Source organism: Manacus vitellinus, unplaced genomic scaffold, assembly GCF_001715985.3.
Source record: "Manacus vitellinus isolate BGI_N305 unplaced genomic scaffold, ASM171598v3 scaffold_1_pilon, whole genome shotgun sequence".
Lineage (NCBI taxonomy): Eukaryota > Metazoa > Chordata > Aves > Passeriformes > Pipridae > Manacus > Manacus vitellinus.
Genome location: NW_021939396.1, coordinates 13,861,345 through 13,886,461, shown reverse-complemented (window position 1 = coordinate 13,886,461; position 25,117 = coordinate 13,861,345).

Sequence of the window (25,117 nt, the reverse complement as noted above, 5' to 3'; positions counted from 1 at the left end):
CAATGTCCCTACTAGTTTGGAGTTTTTTGATGCTCTTTAGGTTATGTGGAGAAGAGTCCATTGTCTATCAAGAAACTCTTTTACACGCAGTTTAAGGTGCATCTCCCCCCATAAAAGCTTACCATAAAATACAGTAAGTTTAAAGACAAAATTTTTAGTGAGGTTTCAGCTAAAAAGAATGACAGATTCGACAAGATTAATTGCCTTGAAAACACTGTGTATTCTTGTGAGTCAGATTCTTGCCAGTTTTGGAACCAAAGTAAGCCCAAAATTACAAAGATATTTCAGATTTTAGTGATGATGTCTGATCACCCACCTGTTTCTCAGACAACTATTTTTTTTATATGCCAGAAAAAAAATGTGCATTTTACTTGATATTTAAAAGGCATGTGTCAGATACATTATCCTGTCTGTGTGCTATTGCCAAAGAAATCAATTGTCATCTGAAAATCTCTCCCTAAGAAAAAAGGACAGACTTGTACCTGTGCCAGGAGCAGCTTTGTTTGAAGTCAAAGCAATTCCCATTCTCCACTGGTGAACATTTAGAAAGGCAAGTTCTCACCTAGGGTCATTTGTCATCCTTCATTCAGGCTGAAGTTTCTGCTGAAGCCAAAAATGATTACTATCCTCATTTCATAATAGAGAGGTTGAATAATCTGTCTTTAAGATTAAAACTGTTTTTATTCTATTTAACAAAGATAGGTCTATATTTTTATTCAAATATTATTTTAGTCTGCCTGTCCCTAAATAAGATATATATAGAGAGAGAGGGATACATATATAGATATAGATATAGATATGTATAGATATATATATAGAGAGGGATACATATATATATATATATATACACACACACACAGAGATATTTTTTTTTTAGAATGTCATTTTCTTTCTGTTATACTTTTGATCTTTTTCAGGTTCATGTTCTATATTTATGCAATACCTCCTGCAGGTGCAGGCCTGAAGTTACATTTTTGTTTACCCCCTCTTTTGCTTCAATAGTATCTGAAGTAACACTAATGCAAAAGAAGAAATGAAGGATAATATTATTCAAGAGACATCCTTTTAACACCTTTCTTTTATAAAGGCTGATTTAGATAAAACACTTTAGGGATTGCATTCTGATCTCAAACCACTGCTCACTTTGCTTCATCATTTTTAATGGAATGTCTTCTAATTTGCACACATGTAAATGAAAACACAGTTAGACCCAATTTATTTCCTCTATTGAAAACACCTCCAGGACTAAGTGGGACCACAGGTCATCGTAGTTTACTATCAGCAATTAGTATGTGTGTTGAGCTTTTCTTTTATAATCAGATTAATTTGTGAATGTGTTGTATTCTCATTACTCAGTATTTGATAAATAATCTTTCCTATCCTGGTAACATTAATTTTCTACATTCATCTGGTGTATTTAATAAATCTTATTGGACCAGTATTTGAAACAAACATTTTTTACTTTCAAATTGATGCCTGATTCTGTACCAGTATTCAGAGGGCTGGTATGCAGTGCAATTCTACTCTCTGATGTAAAATATACACCTCAGTGAGCTGACACCAGCTGAAGGACTCACACAACCAAAAGACTTTGGTATCTATGTCTACCCAACACAAAACACACTCAGTTTTAATTCTCTCTCCACAGACATTTGGCCTATGACACATTGCAAGTCTATGGGTATCTTAGTGCAATATTGAAATACCTGCACAGACCTAGAATTGTACAAGTCCTGGTCAGCTACACACAAAAATCCAACAGACATCAACATACTATTTCACCTGCTAGGTCTGCAGCCAAGATATTCCCAAAGAATACAGGATATTAAGACTTGACAAAAAAATAATGTCTGGGGTTTAGTGTTAAGTTATAGAGTAGATTACTGGCAACGATCTTAAGATGTGAAAGATGTGATTTCAGTGACTTCACATGCCTAGGAAAACTTCAAACTCCATTTCCTCCCTTCCCTAAATATGTAAATGACCAAGATATAAAATAATCTGTGACAAGACATTCTCGGCATCCTTCTGCTCAAAGTCTTTAAACTTGCATGGAATAATTAAATATTCAAGGGGACAGCATAGAGGAATGTGTGATTACTGCTCTGTTAGACTAGTGTGTGCTTGGGGAAAATCATCTGACAAGGCAGAGCTCTGTATTTTAGTCCTCGTTTTGACTTATATTCAAGCATTCCGAATTAAGATTTGGTTGAATCGAAGTCATTGGAATAGTCTAATGCTCATGCATCTTAACCAATAGGGTGCAGTTTGGTGCTCACAGTCTTGTCTATAAATATTTGGTCATTACAATTTTAAGAAGAGGGATGGAGAGGAGCCATTTGTCATGCCCACTCTTGCTTCCTGGTTTTAGCAGCTGTATAGAATGTGAAACTGGTGGATACAGACAAAAGAAGGAATTTAACCTTGATCTTCTACACCTCAGGCTGATGCTCTGAAGACCAAGTCATTACGTAAGAACAAAGAAGGAAAGAAAAACCAGGAGAGTGACTTCACTCCAAGACAGGTTCTCAAGTTATCATTTCCGACTGAAAACAGACCCATCCAGGCCACAGCAAGTGCCTCCATCTCAAGGGTCTCAAGGGTCTCCTGCTCTCCAAGGGTCTCAACACAGCTGGCAGAGCTGCACTGACTCTTGGCCACTGTTAATTTAGTGCAGACGCAGCACAGCACTGATGTTCCCACATCACTTGTGTGCTCAGGTCACACTGTTGTGCTCTCAGTTGGGTGTGTCTGTACAGCGAGCCCCACTCTTTCTGTTTCAAGGGCCAGCACACGTGGGGTGAGCTCAGAAGTTTTGGCACCCACTGGTCAGACTTACTTCCAGGTATCTGCTTCTCCAAAAGCAGTTTCTAGGCAAAAAAGTAGTCAGGGGTCTGGCCTTCACTGAACAACTGGATTCATAAAGATCTACAAGTGTTACTGCACATCTTTATAATTCTCATCGACAATTTTTGGCTGTCTCAATATCTCAATGTGTTTTTGGGGTCTGACTTTCAGATCTTCAAGGTTTGCATGAATCCTACCCACAGCCAATATAAACCTGAAAATCAGACCATCTTGTTGGGAAAAGCTGAAGATAATTGAACTTATACATAATATTTTGGCTATTGCTCTTCATTTACAATGAAACCCTTCATAGCAAACTTTTATTATTAGGAAGGAAAGAAGTCATATCATCAAATCTTATCATTCTTAAGCCTAACATAATTAGCAAATTATTTCTAATACAGACATATTACATAACTATGTTAATTAACAATTTATTTCACTAGAATTGGTTAAAATACTATTTAGCTGCATTCAGCTAAGAAAAATGTTTTCTTCTAAGTTGATTTTTTACAATGCTCCCAATTAATTGTGTTGTTTTAATTTGCTGTTTAGATGCCTTCAGTATCCTTTCTTTGTTACTCTCAACTCTATAGTTCAATTATTGGTTTTTCTCTTGTTAGGTAGCTAATCTGAATACTGTGGTTAGTTGTCTGATGGCCTTCAATGGCTTCTCAAAAATATTGTGGATAGATGGTGAGCCTGCTGATGTCTTGCAGGACAAAAATAAAAGAAATATATAACCAATTACTATGGAAGCTATGTAAGAGTTTTATTTGATTGCTTCTCTCAAATCTTTCTCCTCTGGTACTTTCTGAGGAGTAACTTTCCAAAAATATAACTTGACACTCTCTTATATACTCCAGATATGTCCTTTTCTTGGATACCTTATCCTTGAAAATTGGACATAATGAGGTCCTATTATATTTGTCTAACCACTAAGGAATTATATTTCAGTATGAAATAAAGGAAGGGGAGAAAATAAGAAGAAATTTATGTTGTAATGAAATAGCAAACACTGGGGAGAATTCACATAGCCCAGTTGCAGACATATTGTCCCTAAATAAGGACATTAATTTCACTAAACTTCTTGATAGTCACTAGTAAACTAAAATGGTCTGCAACACCCGCAAGATGAAACTGTCTCTCTATTGACTACAGAAAGACTGGGGAAATGAGACTAATAACCCTGATGTAAATATTTTTAGTTATGTCAGTAGCTGTCAATGGAGTCTATAAAGATAAAACATTCATCTGAAAACAGACTGAAGCAGTTTTACCTGCTTCAGTGGAAGTCATTTACTCCAGTTGTGAATAGTGACTTGAAGCTGTGGTATGAGCAAAGACAGATCATTTTGCAAATTTTGGGACATATTCAGCCCCCTTTCAAAGTAGTATTTACAGTACCTGCATTCTTACCAAAGAACATACATAAGTTGTGCTTATTCAAGGCACCTAGACAGATTTTTTCAATTATTCTCAATACCCTGGGCAAAAAATACTTAGTAAGTCTGGCACAAAGCAAAGCACACAAATAGAGGACTTAATGAAGCTAGGACAAACAATACCACAAACCAAAGTGTTTGTGTGTATTTGTGTGTGCATTTATACAGCTACATGATTTTTGAAAACTCAAAATATGCTGACCTGTCACAGTTTTTAAAAAGTCACAATGGATGGATGAATGTCATTTATTACGTTATATGCAGGCTCAAAGCTTCTTTTTCAAAAGTATTGTCTTCTTTCAGAATGTCAGAGTCCTGCCTGGTTATAAAAGTTTGCCTTCTGTCCAAGGAATGTCTGCTCATCTTAATCATGCTTGAGACTCTTGGAAAAAAAAAACAACAGAAAATGGCACATTAATATCTAAACTTTTTGTTCTGCTGTTTCTTCTCCTTCTTTTATTCTTTCCCACAAAGTACTTTCTATGGTTTTGATGAAGGCAGCAGCATATAACAGAAATATTCAACTAGAATTGATAGTATTCTCACTTTGTTATTTTCCTAGTGAGTAAGTATCATGTTCCTAACAGGCAATAATTCTGTTCATCTGTGGCACTTACATGATTTGTGAAATTGCTGCTTTGGAAGAGTTTTTAAAAGAAATTTTGAAATCTTCAGACAAAAGACAGTATTACCTTTGCTCTCTGGATCCTGTCCCAACAGAGAAGGACTGACAATTTAAAATTCTTCAGTGTGAGTTCCCAGTCTTGTATTTCAGTAAGGCATGTATCCTTCTGTTGCTTGTCCCTCAGTGGGGAAGTGGTGTCCTTCACCATAGTGACACATTTTTACTGTGTTGTCTTTCATCCAAAATTACTCTATAATTCTTTTGCTTCACACCAACATCCTATAGCAAACTAGCCATTTTCCTCCTGAATTCTGTTCAGTGCACGCAAGCAAGTATTAGGAATTACTTTGCCAGGAAGAAAAATGTGTCTTTAAGACATTTTGACATCTATAATGCATGCATACATATAAATGATCTAATCGTGACTTACACCTTAGGTGACTTGCAAGAGGTTGAAAATCAAGTAATTGGGTGTGTAGGAAACTCAATACAATCCATTTCCAGAGCTCAAAACAGCTAACCTAATCAACAGATTATATTCTCTTTCATGTTTGTTATCTGTTTTGAGAGATATTAAGCCAGATTGAAGCTTTGGTTTTGTAATTTGTGCATGAAAGCGATACCAAGAATTTACCAAGCCCCTTACACCATCTTGAATAGCAGCAAGGCTTTGGTCTTAGTTATTTAATCAACATTTACATTTCCCATACCAGTGCATGTTCTTCAGACTGTAAACTAGAGAGTTCCAAAATCTGGGTGGGCCACCACACTCGCTAGAACATCCCCATTGTGTTTGAGACTGGATTTCATTTAAGTTCTGTTTCTTCTGTCTTGCAAAGGATAATACATGTGGACATCTTATGTGAGATGAAAAAAAGAGCATCCTATGAATTGGCTGGGATAAAACTGTTCAAGAACAGAGCCAGACTAATTCTATTCAGGAATGCTTTCCCTACTTCTAGGACAATCTCAAGCTCTGCCTATAAGTAAAGGAATTATGGTTCTATGCCATCTTTGTGCTACCTCATAATCAGATCTGCAAGGATATGCTGGAGGTACCTTCATCTAATCTGGTTAAATCTGCATCCCATAAGCTCTGCTCCCTGCCACGGGAGCTTCCTCTTTGAAAACCATTCATCTAAGCTCAGCTCAGTGATGTCTTCACCTTCCACTAGCCTGGTCAAAAGACTGTAAAAGTCCCTATTTTTACCTCATGTGGGAAGACAACCCAATAGGTCCTTGTCTGTATCTCCATACTTCCTCAAGCATAAGGACCTGTGGATGTTCCTTTTGTAGCATGGTCCAGTCTGACAGTAGAAACTCCAAGTCAACATTTGCACAGTTGCAGTGTGGACACAGATAAAGCATTTTGCAGAAGATGAAGGGCTGTGAACACAAGCATCATTTCAGAGTCACATCAAAGACTGCTTTCAGCTATGAGATGACAACCAGCTGAAAGCAGACAGACTTCCAAACTTACTAAGCAAGCAGAATAATATACGACTTCCAATATCACTTCACAATGTTCTGTCTGCTACAGAAACGGGTGGTAGCTATGGTGCCTTACTAAATATCTTAGACTGAAAGCAGAGCTTGGGTTGGGCAGTCTGAAGCAACCACAGGTCTCTTATAATTTTACTCAGATATCTATAGCTTCAATATAACAGCCAGGAATACCCAGATTTTGGTGGGGTCCTGGCCAGGAACTTTTGAAATACAATAAATGTTTAACCCCTCTGCTGAGTGGTACCTCTAGCCATTTCAAAACACCAAAACATACATGAAAAAGTCACGTGACAGCCCAGAGCTGCCACAATCAGCTACAAGAGTGTCAAAAGTAGTGTCTGGTGTAAAAGTGAAGCCACAGGAAAATGAATGCAGAAGATACCAGAGATCAATCATCCAAAATTTTCAATAATTCTACCTTAAATATTATGGATGCCCATATTGTTTTTTCTTTTTTAAATTTTCCTCCTAATATCCATTGGAAGGTTGGTAGTTTTGCTTAAACTTGAGTGTAGCTACATCATCATAAAGCAGGACACTGAAGTAATTCAGCTCACAGTCAGGAAATGCATGCAAGCAGTAGGTCTATACATAAATCTTGAACAGAAATGGTCCCAATACCAAGTTTTAAAGGCCCTTCATTTTTTGCTTCCTACAAGAAACCTCTCCTTCGCTTAGATTTACACTATCTGTATGTTGGCACATATCTAATTATTAAGTCTTTTCTCCCATCTGACACTGATGCCATCGTGGATGACTTTACTCACCAGCTCCCTGACCAGCATTTTGTCAAATGTTTTGTTAGGAACAAATAAATTATGTTCAAAACTGTCCCCTTCTGTTATCGGAAAGAAAAAAAATTAAAAATACATGTTCATTTATTACCCTCAATAACTCTTTACTCTTTGAGCACTCAGACCTTTTCTATTTTGAGAACTGACCTGGCTCATTATACCTGGATGTTCTACCCCTACTGAATGTTCAGAGGCAGATACAGAAGACTCCAAGAATGCTCCTGAGAGAGAAAGGAGAAATTAGGCAATAAGAGACAGCAAGTCATGTTCAGGGACTCATAGATAAGATGCTATTTCTGATTTTGCCACTGCCTGACCCTGGGATTTTGGACAAGAGAACTTGTAGGATTGCCAGCTTCCATTCAATCATCTACTGCTTTTAATGTTTTGGTCTCTGGAACAAGGATTGTCTTGTATTAGGAATTTGTAAAGTACTTTGAAGAACAGAACCCAAGTGCAACTGGATATCATTGAGTTATATATAACCTGCTATACAGAATTAATGATAGTAAAAAAATGTAGATGGACACAAGGGAATAATAAGACGGAGTATGAAGTGTAGGTTAAATCATAGCAGAGGATGAAAGGAGAAAGTAAGTGCTCTGAGCAGTAAAGTTTGGAAGCTTGAGCCTCGCAAGTCATAGCCCTTAATACAAATGCAAGGCTATAAAATTTTGTCCATATTGCTCAAAGTTAAGGAACAGATCAAGGAAAAGATTTTTTGTAAGGATTTTCTTAGAATTTTCTTTACAAATGCAGGCTCAAGAAAACAATCTTTGCCCCAGCAGAGGGGGAATCAACCCCAAATCTCTTTGAAATAACCTCATATTTATATATTTTTTGATTATTTTTCTTCCTGAATGGTACCGATGCATCTGTAAAGATTGACTTAAACCCTCTGTTTTCCTTTATGACCATGCACGCTATTCTTTTCTTCTGTGTTCTGCTTTTAAACCATTTAAGTTCACACAGAAGAATTCTTTTTTATTTTTATGGAGTAATTTGCTACGCAAAGGCTGGTCTTTTCATTTTCAGATTTCTAATGTTTTCAAGTATCTAAAACAGGAGGGTTTTTTCCCCCACTTTATGGAAAAAAAGCCACGCTGGCAGATTTCAGGGCTTAATTTCTTTATAACAATAGATTTAATACAAAACACATTTTTATTGTAATAAAAAAAATAAATAAAGGAAGCAATATGCATTTGAAAATTCTGCCAAACAAGGCAATGTTTGTTTACTCTCAACAAGAACATCTAATATATTTTTATTTTGGTATTGACTTTTTATACATGTTATATTTATGTATACATCTGAATATATATGTGACAACTGCAATTTAAATTGTTTAACTATAAAGGTCTCAATATCTAGCCCATCACACTAGAAAAAAGATTTATGTTGAGGAGCTCTGTGTACTATTATTTCTTTTTTGTTATTCTTTGACCGATCTTTTTGATAATTTTTTCTTCTTGTTATTGGAGTTTGTCTTCTTACCCCCACCCACTAGACTATTATTCCTACCTTGTTTAAAAACATTAGTGCTCTTCCTGTGGTCCAAATACAATAGAAAGGGTTAGTGTCTTCCTCAAAGACCAAACAATTCAATTTTCTGAATAACCATTAATATGCAGTGATTAATTTTGTTGGAAACTAGCCTCCCATTGACTTTCATAAAAGTTGGCCTTAAGAGAACAAGAGACTTGAGGAATCTTTAGACTCAAGTTTCTTCAATGCTAGGCTTCCTTGCCAATGGGACTGCACAAATATTTTGAACTCATCCAAATCTTAGTGACACGTGTTCACTGACTTCTCAGTTCCTGGGCTCAGTACCTTTAGTGTCCATATACTGGCAGAAATTATATTGTTGAAAGTAGTAGACATTTCCTTAAAATTGTGTACCACCTCTTTTAGTAATACAACAGAAACTAATGAATTCGACAGATTAATAAATATTAGAAATCACTGGAAGTGATTGCCAAAAGCAAAAGCAAGTGATAGTGCCTCCTTAACTACAAAAGTGTCTTCTGACTACCTAACCTGCCCAGCAAAGAATGTGAAAAGGTGTCTCTGCCAGGCATGGCCACTAGTCCTTGAAGGGATGAGGACAAAACTTCCTATGCTGTAGTGTCGACCTAGTGGCCATCATAATAGGTCCTTGAGAGGATTATTAACTCCTCCTTAAGAGCAGGCAGCTGTGTTGTTTATATTATCATTATTGGGAGCATATTTTAACAGTTAATTGCTGCAATTGCTAGAAACTTTCTCACTTCCAGATTAAATTTTCTGATGATCTAGCCTGAGGTATAGACTACATAGTGGAATGTATAGAAACATTACAGTATAATATAGACCCATATGAATATTACAGAGCAATTTTCTTCCCTCTAAGATAATACTGCAGTAAATTCAGTAACTTTTTGTTGCAAAGGAATACATTGCAGCGGGAGGTAAACTGGGTGGAAAATAACTTTCCTGTTCCAGGAAAGTTTTTGAAATTGCAAAATTCACATTATACACTGAGCCAAACCCAAGACCTTTCAATTTATTTTTTTTTTTTTTGTAATTTTTCCATGGGAAAATAAGAAGAAAACATGATCGGAATAGCTGCAAGTCCAGTAATTAAGGACTTTACTCTGGGATGTAGGAAACCCAGGTCCAAGTCTATGCTGTGAAGTAATCTAAACAGGAACTTGAATTTCATTCTCCCACATCCTGGGAGATGTGTGCATAGCAATCAGGTTACTAGTGGTACTGGCTCAATATCTTTTTGATCAGAAATTCCACAGTAGACTCCAAAAAAACCTTTTCGTCAAAACTTTACACAGAAAGGCTGAGTATTAATGGACCTACATTTTCAAACATGAAATCCCTTTGCTGCAGAAAACTCAGTCTAACTGAAGATAACACCTCTTAGATGTAACAAAAAATTGTGTACCTTACCACACTCAGTCCTTAGTGTTTTGGTGGCCCACTGTGCCAAAATATCAGGGTTAGTCTTTTTGTTCTGATCGCTTTACCAATTTGGGTAATTATTTTCCCCCCATCTAAGTTTAATCTTACATTTCAATTGGATACAGGATTATTCTTCATTTCATGACTTAAACTATAATGTACTGTTGTTTTGTACTGTTAAACAGCTGCTTAGCTCTGTGAAAATAAGAACCATGTGTTCCACCCCAGAGGTGGCTGGCATTTCAGTGGTAAATGAATTCATCCTTGTTTTTGAAATTGTTTTTGGATTCAAGTGTTATGTAGATATAAGATATTTATTGTTTGAGTTTTATTAAGCCTTGCTCCCAGCTAAGAGGACTAGAGCCAAAATCTGGAGAAAGGACCACCCCTTATGATCAATAATAGTTCAACATCAGCTTCAAAGAATTCCTCCATGGTAGGTAACTAAAAACATATTAGACAAAAAAAATCTTCATACATCTAAGACAAAAAGTGAGGGAAGAGTGTGACAAATTTCTGTCTCTAGAAAATATGGTAGCATTAATCATGAAAAGATAACATCAAGACATTTGTCAGGAACTTGTAACTTACAAATCACCCAGAGTCAAGACGAAAAAGACAGTAATCATCCTGATAGCATTTGTCTTGTTCTTCTCCAACATAAAACCATTTATAATTTCTCCATGTAGTATTTATCTAAAAAAAATGTCCCTCTCTTGCAAAAGACCTCCATAGAAATCTTTTGAATCTCCATGGGAAGTCATCCTCAGGAATGGAGCTTGGAGATTATGAATTCTTTTTGTCAAAACTGTTATGAATAGACTTTTCTGTGTTTCAGTTATATCTAGTTAAATTAGTGCCATTCATAAACCAAAGGCTTTTAAAGTTACAGAAATTTTCACTTACTGCAGTGAAAATTGAATTAGATCTTTGCACTGTGGCTAGACCTACCCACAATAAATCCATATCATTCCAAACCTGTGTGAGCACCTCTCTCCAGGCCATGCTCCTGAGCTTCTGAAGCCTTGAGAGGCAATAGAAAGAGCATAATATAGTTAGGTCTTGCCATAATACAGAGATGAAACATAGCAACAACATATGTTTGCATTTAAGAGCTAGAAAACTCTGGTCAAAAGGTCTTGACTCCATAATGCAGTGTGCTAATAGCAGGTTTTGAGTGTGTTTTAGCCCAAACACAAGCAGAGCTCTCGTCACCAACCAGGACTTCTTCAGATGCAGAAGTGCTGGAATCTTCATTCTCTGCTGGAGTGAGGGACTGCTCAAAGCAGCAAGTTCCATGGCAGAGAGATGCTTCATGTGCTGGCAGCTCTGGCTGGCTGCAAGGCCAGCAATGAGTATTCAGGCCTGTCAACTGCAAGTGGTCATGACAAAAAGGAATATGGCTTGATGAAGGGTATGTGTATGAATCTAAGAGAAAGAAGAGAAACAAAGTAAAGAAACTGCCTACTCTTTTCTCCAAGGAAATTAAACAAAATCAGAATTTATGCACTTTTTAAAAAGTAGAGACAAAAGCAAGTATAAATGTATGACTCTTCTCATCGGTGACTAAAGGATGGATATTTCTAAATCTTGAAGTTCTACTTGGCTACACTACACATGAAGAAAAATCTTTTTAATTTGTAAAATACAGTATATTAATGCAGTACATTAGTCAGTTCAGTTCAAACCTCACACAAGGATGATGAAAAATACCATCACTTTTCTTCTTCTTAGCAAAGTAAGCCATCATCATACCCATCTTTTATGGGAAGCCTTCAGTCATACAACAGCGAAATCCCACAGACTTACGTCACAGTAACTTATGCATTTTACTTTCATATGTATCCAAACTTCGAAGAACTATTGTTAAAGACTATCTATATTTTCAATCTGTCATTTCCTTGGATAAATTAGAAAGAAGCACCTGGTTTTTTGGCAATTACATGCTATTACTCGTTCATTCTGAAATAGGGTCAACACATTAAGATGTGAACTGAATCGAAGTTATATCCTCTCTTGGTAAACCTCAAAATGTGTTCAGTGGCACATATGTGGTTCATAAGACCACAGTAAATCCTAAGCAGCTGACCTGAAAAACTACGTTAAAAAATATTTTCTATTTTCAATTGCAAATACAGAGAGTACACAAGAACTGCAAAGGATGATTTACCCAAAGGCATTTCAGCCAACTGACTTATCTGTTAAAAGTCAGAAGGTCAAGCTTGCAAGTGAGCGTCTAACAATCACAGACATTTGTAAGCTCTATGTACGTATAAGGGCTGATTCCATTTACAGTTGTGTAACGTCATTAACTCAAATGGACTTGTATAACTTTAACAGGGAGCAGAATCTGACCTAGATAATATTATTGAAATATTTGGAAACATCTTCATGTGCTGCTTATTTTTATTTTACAAAGAACAATGTGGTTCTCTGTTCCAGTTTCAAAGTAGTAGGGTGCAACTCCACTGACATCAATGGACTCACAATTACTTACAGCAGGTCTGAATTTATCCCTGTACATCTATATTCATTTAGCCTTTCTACCCTGGGGAGAGGAAGAGGGAACTAAAATGCGACAGATATTTGTCATATTGCCTAATGCACTACTGGAAGAAGATCAGATGCTATGTTGATGGGTATGGTATAAATGAACCTTCAAGGAAACTGAAATTTCACCAACAAACATGAAGGGACATGCAGAGACTCTTGAGGCTACTTTTCCTTCTTCACTGTCAAAGCCTTCAAGAAAGGCATAGTATTTGACAAACATACACCTGCTCTGTATTGTCCTCTCTTATCTACACGAAATCAGCAACACAACTTACCATGAATGGAGACTTGTATTTCAGAGTGAATAATAATCAGTTTTTTTACATGTGGTGTCTTCAGACAAATCAGTAGCTGTCTTGTTAATTTGCTCATTACAAGGTGGATAGAAATGTTGATCACATCTATGAATACCAATTATTCTTATTCTTAAATGAGGTAACATCAGTAAGACAGAAACTCATCTTTATTTATATTTGCTTCAGTAGCAAGTTTGACATACATGATGTAATATTTTCAAATGCCTTTCTACAGTGGGTGCTACTCTTTTCTGCTTCTTCAAATCAGTGATTCTCTGTTTTGGAGAATGGTAGGAAGCAATTTATATAAAAGAGTTAAAGAGAAATGAAACACAAATGATTGGATGTTCTTTCTGATCTAATGCCATCTGCAGTCAAGAGAGAGCTGTTGTGGACTGTGGACAAACTCAGTGCCTACTGAAGCTAGGAAAACCGGTAAAATTATTTGATAACAGCTAAAGTAAAATACATGCATTTTTCCCTTCTATTCTGACTTTATTCTTATTCTCTCAATATTTTTGCAAATAGATCTTGTCTCTGTAAAAGTGAACGAAAGTATGGTACCACCTCAGTGTGAACCTAGAGGACATGAGATGACCTTAATCTTGCTGCTTAATCTCAGTATTTAACAGCACACAATGGAAAAAAGGAGACCAGCCAGATTATGCTTATTATTTATAAATATAGTCAAAAAATGTTGATTGTGGGAATTAAATCACTTACATTGAGATAGGCTGAAGCCAGCTCTTCACATCTAAACAGTACTAAATTTGAGAAGAAATTCCAGTATGTATCTGAGAAGTATTTCATTTATACAATCTCATCAGCACAACCAAAACATTTTAAGACATAACACTTAACATTTTCATTTGACAGAAATAAACTCCAAAGTTTTTTAATTTTATAATCATTACTACATAAGCACAAGCCCTACAACTTTTCTGATAGGATTTGAAGATATTGAAAGTATCAGATTTTATAAAAAGCCCTCTGTCTTTAAAATACCCCCTTGTTTCCCGTCTTCTTCCATCCCACCCCAAAAGTAAACAAACAAAAACCTTGAGGCTTATGAAATTTTCCATTAACGCATCTTCCCAGCATGATATTCCACATGGCCTACTGTTATTAATTGTCTCCATGTGAGTAGACACAATCATTACAATACGATGGTAATTATAAGGTAGCTTTTATCCTTGTGATCGGTTGAAAATTCACATCACAGTGTGTATCAGTGCTAGGTGACTGACTAACAGATCAAAACAAAGAATGTAGCTGAGCAGGCAAAGATCATTGTTCTGTGATGACACAGAACACCCCAATGATTCTACACATTTACCAAATAAATGAATTTTCTTCAATAGTTCATCAATCTTAATTACCTTCCAGTGACAAAATTCAATACTCCCTTAAGGAGATTATTTTTATTCACCAGGAGACCAATCTCACCTCAGTACCCAAATCTCCTTTGGAAATCTTCCTATGCAAAATTGATCTGTCCAAATAATGCTTATGAACTCTAGCAAGGCCTCACTGTAATTAAAAATACAGAAAGCTAATTAAATTCAAGTGGAAGGTCTCAAATATCTGAGGAGAAGAAGAGAACATTCAGTGTTCTGTTCAACTGATTCATTTGTGAAGTCTTCTCCCTTCCCTCAATATTTTTTGTATTAGCTCTGTCAAAAAAGTTTTAAAAGATAACAAGCTAGACAAAAAGTTATCCCTGAGCATTAAGAGGCAGAAAAGAGGATAAAATTAGGAATTATTATGCAGGCTGTTTCAACTCTGAATGAATATGTGTGCACCAATATTTAACCTCAGAGCTGAAGTAAAGCTGAAGGCATTGGAACACAAGAAACGGATGATCTGCCTTGTACTAAAACATCAGTTTGCCAATATTTTTGGGTGTGAACATGATCTTTAGACTAGAAGATGACCACAACTTCATTCAGAAGTCGAATTGTAAGTTGACTATCATCTTCTCTGATGTTATATCTTGGGAAGATACTCACCAGAGACATCAACGCTATAAATAAAAGGAAGGATATCAGCAGGAAGACTGACGACTATAAAACCGTTTGTGGTTATCCCAAGTTAGTAAGTGAACTTAAAAGAAGAATTTTCTCTTTCTGACTTCTATAGCTGATAGCTTTCTTGGAAACTAGAATTTTGGTTAGGTGGAGACTTCTTTTGTCTTGCATAGCAGGTCTGTCTTGTTTCTTCCCATTAGTCAATTTGCTCTTTGGAAGGATCTAATGTTTTACAGTTGTGTCTTTGAAATGTGTTTTGAATAAAGCTCCAGCCAAGAATGTTGTGTATGTCATTTGTGGGGAAAAGCTAAAGACTGCAGGAGCCTGCCATGGTTATGTAACTTGCTTATTTTTATATCTGTTAACTACTGCTTTTGTTAATAAAGTTTACAACAAAAAATTTTATAGATTTATAAAAACTAATAATTTTTAAAACCAGTCACATATTTTGGCATTTTATAGGAAGGTTCAATGGTACAAATTTTTCAAATAAAAAAACAAAATCCCAGATGATTAACAAAATATGTGTTTATTTAAACATAAAAATAAATACATTTTGAGGGCTTTTTACTTAGAAAAATCTGAATTCAATATTTGTCTTACAAGACTTAGAAAACTGAGCCATGGCTTTGTAACCCTTAATGCACAGTAAAACAAAGTGAATGGAGTTTCCAAAACTGAAAGTCATATAGGATGACACTTGAGACAATGGGGATTTTTCCCAGAAAACAACATGAAAAGGTATAAACTGAACTAAGACAGACTGTGCCCTTTTTTTCTCCATGGCATAAATCTCATACTGTAATCTGTGAAAGTCTAAAGATAGATCAGAAATGATAAATCTTGTCAATATGTCCCACACAGTATTTGGATTGACAGAGCAATGTAACTGTAGGATGTTTATGAAGAAAATATAATCCCAACATGAAGCAAACATTTATATTATCAGTAACTTGACAAGTCTAAATAAAATCAAGACATTTTCAGGCACCAAAGAACTCATTTTCACTCTTAAAATGAGAGAACCATGACTCAAAATGCCATTTCTGAAACACATTTCTTTTCCTCACCACACTAAAATGCTTTAGAGATGCTCCACACCTACTCTGAAAAGGAGTATGCACAGTCATGACATAAAAAATGCATGCTAAAATAAGAACAAAAACAAAACCAATGTGCCAAAAAGCAAATATTATCATTATCACAAGCCAACAAGATTTTCAATATGTCACTACTTAAATCAGAGACCACCAGGCCTGGTTTATTGGCAGGACACTATGCTGAAATCCGAAGAACAATATCTAATTTAGAGAAAATGGAGCACATCTCAGTTATCATAATTTTGCATATCTTGACAGGACTGGCTTGTCCCAGTGTGTTATATTAAGCACGACCAAAGTCCAAACTCTTTGCATCAGGACTGGAGCCCTTCAGAGTCAAGAATCTATCATCCTCTAAATTGCTAATTATGTCATGTTGTGGAATGTTATGGACTTTCTTCAAATGGTTGGGTTTTGAATAGCATGTAGGTACACTCAAACCATCCTGAATTCACAAATAATCTATTAATTTCTTAAAGCACTTTAAATCCCAAGCCATAACTCAGTTTTCACTGTTAAAAATATGTCTGGATTTCTATGAAATAGTTAAAAACTCATGATAAATTTAGATGAGACATTACAGATTTTATTCAGGTTTGCAATAGCTGTGTGGAAATTGTTTCTAGTATAACTTTAGACAGAACAAAAAAAACCCCAAACCTTTAAAAAAGTTTCTGTAAATAGCAAACATATGATTTGGTTGACTCATTTCTATTTTAAACACTAAAGTATATATTACCCATTTCAAACAAAAGCAGACTACTCTAGAAACAGGGTTTCACAGGCATCTTCAACCTTTTAAAGCCTGATCAGAAATTATCTCAGCCTACTCACAATAGAAAAACAAGCAAAATAAAGCACCACCACCACCAAATTCTTTTCAAGTTACTTGAAAAGAATTAAAACTATCACACAGCTAATAATAAGGAATTATTTATTAAGTATGAAAAGTCATTCTTTATTGAGGTAACCTAAGTTAAAACACATCTAAATACCTCTGTTTTTATTCAGTGTTCAAATAAGGGTTATTATTCAAATTCTGTGGGATGGAGAAAAGGCAGGTTTGTCCTAGTGAAATGATAACCTGAGAATGAATCTTAGGCAAATCCATGGACTATTTCTTTTGTCTTCTTTTGTATTACCTTTCCATTTTCCTTTATACTTTGGCAATGATGCCCATCCCCAGATCTCTTTCACCTACACCCCAAATTGTTAATTCTGTTCTCCTAGAACCTGATTTTCTTCAGTCATCCACCAAAATCTCAGCTGAAACATCACAAGATCCTTCCCAAATATAATGTTTTCTTTACCAAGAAGTGTCAACACATGCACATGATTAGAGTCAGTCATTATATGATCAGATTCTTGATAAACCCTCTAAAGTTTCCCCATAATCCAACTGTCTTGTTCCATGCCATCATCATATTTGTCTAATAATGAGTTGCAAAACCTTCAATACAGATATCTTGTCCTTTTATCCGTGTCTGTAAAGAGTTAAGCACACTCATCAATAGTCACTGAAATTAGGTCTCCTAAACTTATTTGTCCACTCATTGTTCTGGAACGCAGTACAAGCTTCTTAACACAAAGCTTGAATAATAATCAACATATATCATAATGTAAACATCAATACATAATTTACAGCCTTGAGAATTTGGATGAACGTTTAGCTTCCTACATAAAATCTCTTGATAACCTCATTACAGTTTCAAGGAACATAAAATACATAAACTACCATGATGACTCACTTTGAAGTATGATAGAGGATGCTGTTCTATAACTAGCTTACAAGAGAGGAAGATATATTCTGATAAGCTTGAAATTTATCTTGGATTTAACATGGCAAGGAAAGACAAAGTGAAGGCATATTAGAGACCAATGACTTTAATTATAAAGTGTACCTTCAATTAGAGAGATATCTTGCTTATTGCTTTAAAAATAACAGGTGATGGTTGTATACAGAGAATAAACCTAGTCAACATCAACAACAAGAATAGTAGAGGTTAGATATGGATGACTATGAGTGGATGTTTTTATAAATACTAAAGTAAATGTTTCCAAAATGCACGGCTTATGACCTACCTGGACAAATACTGTCTGTTTTGCTTCAAATAGTTTGTACCTAGTACTCACCTATCTATGACTAATTTATATGGTCAAATCCTTAGGAAACAGACCATGCTAAATAAATGGTAGAAAAACCATTATAAAATCATAGAATCATAGAATGATTTGTTTGGAATGAACCTTGAAGGTCATCTAGTTCCAATCCTTCTACCAAGGGCAGGGAACCTTCCACTACACCAGGTTACTCTGAGTAATCTTTAACACTTCCAGAGGCAGAGCATCCACAGGTGGCTCCTAGGCCTAATTATCACATATCATATATGTACATCAAAAAGGAAAAATATAGAGTAACATGTTCCCTTGGGATAATATGTATAAACTGGTGTTCTACCTAATTAACCTGATGTCTGAAAGGTTAAGATGGGGGGTTGGTGAGATTATTCTCACTACAAGTTTAGGAGTGTTTGTTCATGGTGTACTGACACAGTTATTGTGTATATGTGTCATTGCCCTCTACTGGATCACATCAAAACAGATCTGTTGTTTATGTCATGGGGCTGATAGAATTACTTGGACAAATTTTCCTCAATTTAAAAAAAAACAAACAAAAAAACAAACAAAAACACCAACCCCCCCCAAAAAAACAGAAATATCAAGCTCACATTGTTAGATATGAAAAGCATATGAATTTCATTCTTTCACCAGATCTTAATGGCTCAAGTGGATTTACAGTAACACAAAGCCCAGAAACTGGAAAAACCTTAAATGACCATAAAATTCAATCTCCATGATGTATATAGTAGCACCTATTCCTTTTTTTGCCCTCACTCGACTTACATACAAGCTGTGCTCTTCTTCAACCAGCTTTCTAGTTTGATGTTATGTTTCATCATCTGCCAGTCTTTATGTCATCGTTTGAATCTTCAAGCACCAAATCCTTGTATCTTGCACATACATTATCAGCAGTTTGCCCTCTTATTTTCATTCTTGTCTCTCCAGTACCACATCTGATTTCTGCTCATCTTCAGATTCCATCCAAATGACTAGATCAATAATTGTTGTTGCTGTTGTTTGGGTTTTAATTTGCCCTGTGGGCTTTTGAAATATGTTTAAAGCTCTTTTTACTATGTTAATGAGTTTGTGCCCCAAAATAACCTCCTTGTCTGAGGGCACCATCTATCTTCTGTTCCTTTGACATGAAACACTTTAGAAAAGAAGGAAACTGAAGATTTTACAGGCAATATCTTCAGTTGCAACCAAATTCCACATGTTTAAAAACAGTAAGTTTTGAGCAGAAGAAAACTTTTTCACCTCTTACTCTGGTTTGTTAAAGGAGACATGAGGTTTAATTCACATAACCTTTAAATTGACCAAGTCATAACAAGCATAAAATTTCAAACCCCACAGAATTTGAGCATGGAACAGGTATAACTACTTCTCTAACCATCAGTCTTCCTTACAATTTAAAAAGGAGAGGAATCATGTAGGATATGAGACTTTTCTTCAGATCCCTTTAAGGTTACAAGAGTGCTATAGAGCTCATATATGAACAGTCAGGCAATAACTTTCATACCAGCAGAAAACACTCAAAAGTACATAGCATAATTCCTAATTTCTGTAGGATAGCTGTGCACTGAAAATAATTTCTTTTTTATATTGGTGTCTATTTGTGTGCTGTAGAAACATAACCCTGTTACAAGGTTTTCGACTTTTTTCCTAGTAAGGAAAGTCTACAGACAAATGTGAAAGGCAATCTTGTGTATACTGGAGGTCAGATCCAATGGAATTCTGTGGAAATAATGTGTACATGTTTCCATACTAAAGTGGAAAATGTTTTCTGCATCTGACCTTGATTTTCAGTTTCTGATTGACCTCTTCAAAACTGACTCACCTCTTTTGTCATACACTTATAATTAATATAAATGAGAAATTGTATCCATATAATTTCCATTATTCTAACCTTTCTCTGTTGCTGAGTATGATGAAAAGGAACCTATATCTTTGTAGAAAGTCTAGGAGTGACAACGAAAAAATCTTAACTCCCTTTCACACACTTCAGCTCTTCTAGAAACTCTTGCAAACAATTCAGGTGTTACTTACACTACTTAATTAGAAGGTCTCTCTGAGTGCTGACTTCATATTCAAAACTTTAATACAAAATAATTTCAAAAAAGGAATCCATCCTCATTTTTCAAGGCAAAACACCAGAACTTGTCTCTCATTTTTCTACTGATAGGAATCACTCTGACAATCATCTCTCTGAAAAGCAAGGGTGTATGATTTACACAGTAAAGTTTCCAAAAAGAGACAGTTTCCAACTTTGGCTCTGATCTAAGTTTCCTCAAAATTCAGAAAAACTGAGATTCAGGGTTTGATTCCTGTTTATCTCTAATTGAAAACAGAATTAATATTTCCCAATATTTCCATCAGGCAAATGCCCTTTATCGTGAACATCAAAAAGAGTCTCAAAATCAGGAAGATGACACATAGTAACGCAGAATTGGATTAAAAGTTCACTTTGCATAAACAGTCAAAGTTTATAAAAATTATCCAAATTCAGATCAAAAAAAAGAACTGATGCCTTGTGAGCTCAGCTTTTCTCTTGTTTCTGCCTGGTTTAATATGACAAAGAAAAAGTCAGAGAAAAGACAAAGAATATAATAGAAATGTTGGAGTGCTATAACTAAATTAGAGTTATTCTGCCTATCCATATGAAGAGATTTATAAAGTTAATATTTTTAAGCAATGACTTTTTCTCTTATGGCTAAGAATTCAGACAGTAACTTAATGAATACTACAAACTGTATGGAAAAGACTAGTAGGCAGAGGAGTTTGGAGTTACTATAAAGGCACCCAGCTTCTCCTTTCTTTCAAAAAATTGACCTCAAGGTCATGTCCTTTCTTAAGTTATAGTGGAACCACATGAAATTATGATTTTTTTTGTATCACACCCTTTCTGCAGTCCCATCAATGTCATAAGTCTAATTCAATCTCCTGCATTCAGTTACATATTAGGTGACAGTCCTGCATTATTTCCAAGAGGGAAGCTTCAACACTTTTTACAAAGATCAAGACAAAAAGGGGAATCAAAATCTCATACATATAAACAAGACACAAGTCTACTCTTCCCTACATTTTGTGGACTATCTAAGAAATTGTCCCTTTCATTACTTTCTTCTTAGGTCATATATATCCCAAAGCTTATAACGCAGAGCTCTGTGATGGAAATACAGACTGATATGAATGAAGCATGAATGGAAATATCTGTGTAGGAAAGCACCAGAAGAAACTATACTGAATGACGTATGTTGATATCCAAAGCTGTGACTGACATCGGTCAGACCAACAAACCTGGAGGAACCTGGTATTTCCATGAAGAGATGAAGGTCTCTACTTCAATGAAACCACAGTAGAAAAGAGTTAGTGGGAGACCTACACAGTGATAACAAGAGGGAGGACGTGAGGTTACCACCCTTCATCTGTGCCATTCTTCTTCCTGCTGTCCCAATTAGAAGCCAGACAGCCATAAAGGTACCCAAAAATAGAGGACAAAAAAAAATAGCAATTTTGATTAAAACATAGGGAATTTTAAATGACTTGAATAAAGGGCCACCAAGATTTTCAGGGTGGGAATATCTGCCCTGTGACAAGAGGCTGAGTGAGCTGAGTTGCTGCATCCTGGAGATGGCATGGCTTTGGGATGGGCCTAACGGCATCATCCAGTGCCTACAGGACATTATGAAGAAGGCAAAACCAGACTTTTCACAGGGTTGAACAGCTGGAGGATGAAAGAGTAGGCATAAACTGAAATTAAACAGGTTCAGGATGAATATAAGAAAAAGCTTTTTCCCCAAGAGAACAGTTGGGCAATGGTGCAGGCTGCCCAGGGGTGTTGTGGCAACTCCCTGTCTCATGGACTTGTGCAGGTGCAGGTTACTTATATGGTCTCAAGCTTGATGTCCTACAGTGGGAATGGTTCTCCATTCTACCAGTGCCTGCCTTTGCTTCTGCAACTTGGATGGTGTGGCTGAAGCACTTGTTAGTGAAGACCAAGGCAAAAAATTTTGTAAGTACCTCAGCCTTCTCCATATCCTAGGTAACCGTGTCTCCTGTTTCATTCTTTTATCTCCAATGTACTTATAGAAGCTTTATTGTTGGTCTTGATATCCCTAGTTAGATATAATTCTCCCAGAGCTTTAACTGTCCTAACCTGATCCCTGACTGCTTGGACAATAGGTCTGTATTCCTCCCAAGCTACATGTCCTTGCTTCCACTCTCTGTAGGCTTCCTTTTTGTATTTGTCTTTGTCCAGAAGAATTGCCTGTGCCCTGTGCCGCCCCTCCAACAAACATTGGGATGGTTGAAGTACCCCATGAGGACCAGAACTTGTGAACATGAGGATGCTCTTGTCTGTCTATAGAGGTCCTCATCTGCTTGGTCTGCCTGGTCGATGGCCTGTAGCAGATCCCACTGTAGTGTTACCTGTCCTTGCTCTTCCTCTAATTCTGACCCATAAGCTCTCAGTCGCCTCCTCATCCATTCCCAGATGGAGCTCCATGCACTCCAGCTGGTCATTGACCTGGAGGGTGACACCCCCATCTCATCTCCCCTGCCTGCCCATCCTAAAGAGCCTGTATCCTTCCATTCCAACACTACAAACATAGGAGTCATCCCACCATGTCTCCATGATGCCAATAAGATCAGCATTTGAACTCTTATATAACTTTAGCTCATATGGAAAAATAGTAAAAATACATATGTCCAGTTTTAAAGCAACACAAATGGATAAAAATGGAAAGGAATCATCACAGCTTTTCTGAGAAACTGAAATTGTAAAGGAACATTCAAAAAGACCACCCTGTTCTGAACACCTTCTATCTAATACCAGGCATAATTAAAGTGAGGAAAAAGAGAAGAAAAAAGTTAAAATAATTTGCCCAAACATGCCAATTTTCAATTTACTGAAAACACCTCCATAGTCTGAGGATAAGGAGTTGTAAGAACTATGATGGAACAGAAGTAAGTTTTAGGAGATAATGGCATGGTTCTAATAGCGTAAGAACATACGTGGACCCGACCTGGCCTGGCGCTGTGAGAAGCACGTAAGACACTGCATCAGGCAGCAAACACCAGCTTGATAGTTAATAAAATTCTGCTTTAATATGCACCTACAGACACACTTAACTTTTGAACACATTTGAACAACCTCTAACTAAGGAGATTAATATTGGCCTTAAATGTTTTCTGAAATCAGGTCAGTGAAAGATTGGAAACTTACATAACTTGGAAATTACAGGAATGGACAGAAGATAAATGTGCTGGAGTAAAAGTAGATAAATATCAGTGACAAACTGAGCTTGGAAGAACAGGTCCTTAAAAAGGAGAATTGTGCTGACAAGATCCTTAACTTCCAAAAGGTCTATATTTGACAGTCTGTGCCTTTCAGAGTTGTATTGAAGATTCACAACATGAATACCAAATATAAAGACTGCTGATGTTTCATGTTTTGGATTGTGAATGAGCATTTGTTTCAGTAGTGTTTTAGAAACTTTTAGTAGGTGTTATTTTCTAAAATGAACAGGAAATTTAAAAATTACCATTTACCGAGCAATGTTTTTGGAGAACAGATGAGATCTATAGCAGTGATTTTATCTGCAGAGTAATTTATTTTATTTGTAATTTTATTTTGTTGCATTAACAAAGAGAATTATTTAACCAGAAAAATGGTGGAAAGAAAATTAAAGCTAAGTTCTAGATGTGTAATACCTTGTTTTCCAACACCCTGCTTCTGAAACAGATCAGTTTACAAAAAGATTTAATATTTCTTAAGACATAAGTGAAAATGTTGTCAACACCTTCCACTTCTAGCTGATGGATTTGAGACTGACGAGAGGTAAAGACCATTCAAATACTGGTGGCAGAAAATAGAAAATATGATGACAAGCTGAAGAACTACATTAAGCAACACAGAGGAAGTAGACTGTGACATGACACAAAACAAATATGACTATCTCCACAACAGGTGAGTGAACTGAATAGAAACTAGATCACAGAAACTAGAAATATAAATGAGTGAAAGTGCTTAACTGCTGCTGTAATACAATGGGAAACCAATCCAGCATTGAAGTAAAATCTTTTATATTCTAAATCCTTGTTCTAAAAACAGGTAAGATTAGTAATACAAGGGGGAAAAAAGCCTCATCATCAGTACCCTAGGGGCCTCTTTCTGAGTTGTTCATTCAAGGCTTTACTACCCCTGACTACAAATGGAAACAAAACAAAAATAAGGACAAGTAAAAAAACCCAGCCTTATCAAATCTTTCTCATTTTGCCCACAGCCTGTCAGAGAGTTGTACATGTTTCCAGGTAAAGAGAAGCTGTAATACCAAAACTCCTGAGATTCACACAGCTTCTGGGATTGGCAGCAGAGCACAAGGTAAAGCACAGAGAGGGGCTTTTTCCACATGGGCTCTGTGATGCAGTTCCTCTTTTCATATAGAGGATGATCACTTTTGCCCCCTCAAAATATGTGCCAGGACATTAGTTTAATTAGCTGCCACTAGTTCTGGGACCAAAAAATGTGTTCACCTTTTCCTCTAATCCAGTTGTGATTAAGTATTGTCTGCTATAAACATCTGTAAGGTCTACAAATGGATAAATGCAGTAGCCCAGCCAAGAAGGTAAAATTTAGAGGTGAATCAGGAGATGCAGTTTATGGAGGTCAGAGCTGTTGGAGGAGGTGAGATGAAGGTCGAGGAGAAAAAAGAAGAAGATGAAGAAGAAAAGCAGACGAAACATAAAAGAGCAGTTCTTTAGAAGGGGAACTTAATGTTTCGTTTATTGGAAATTCTGGTTTTGGACAGAAGAACTGGTGAAAGAATTATATCAAAATTTTAGGGAACTTT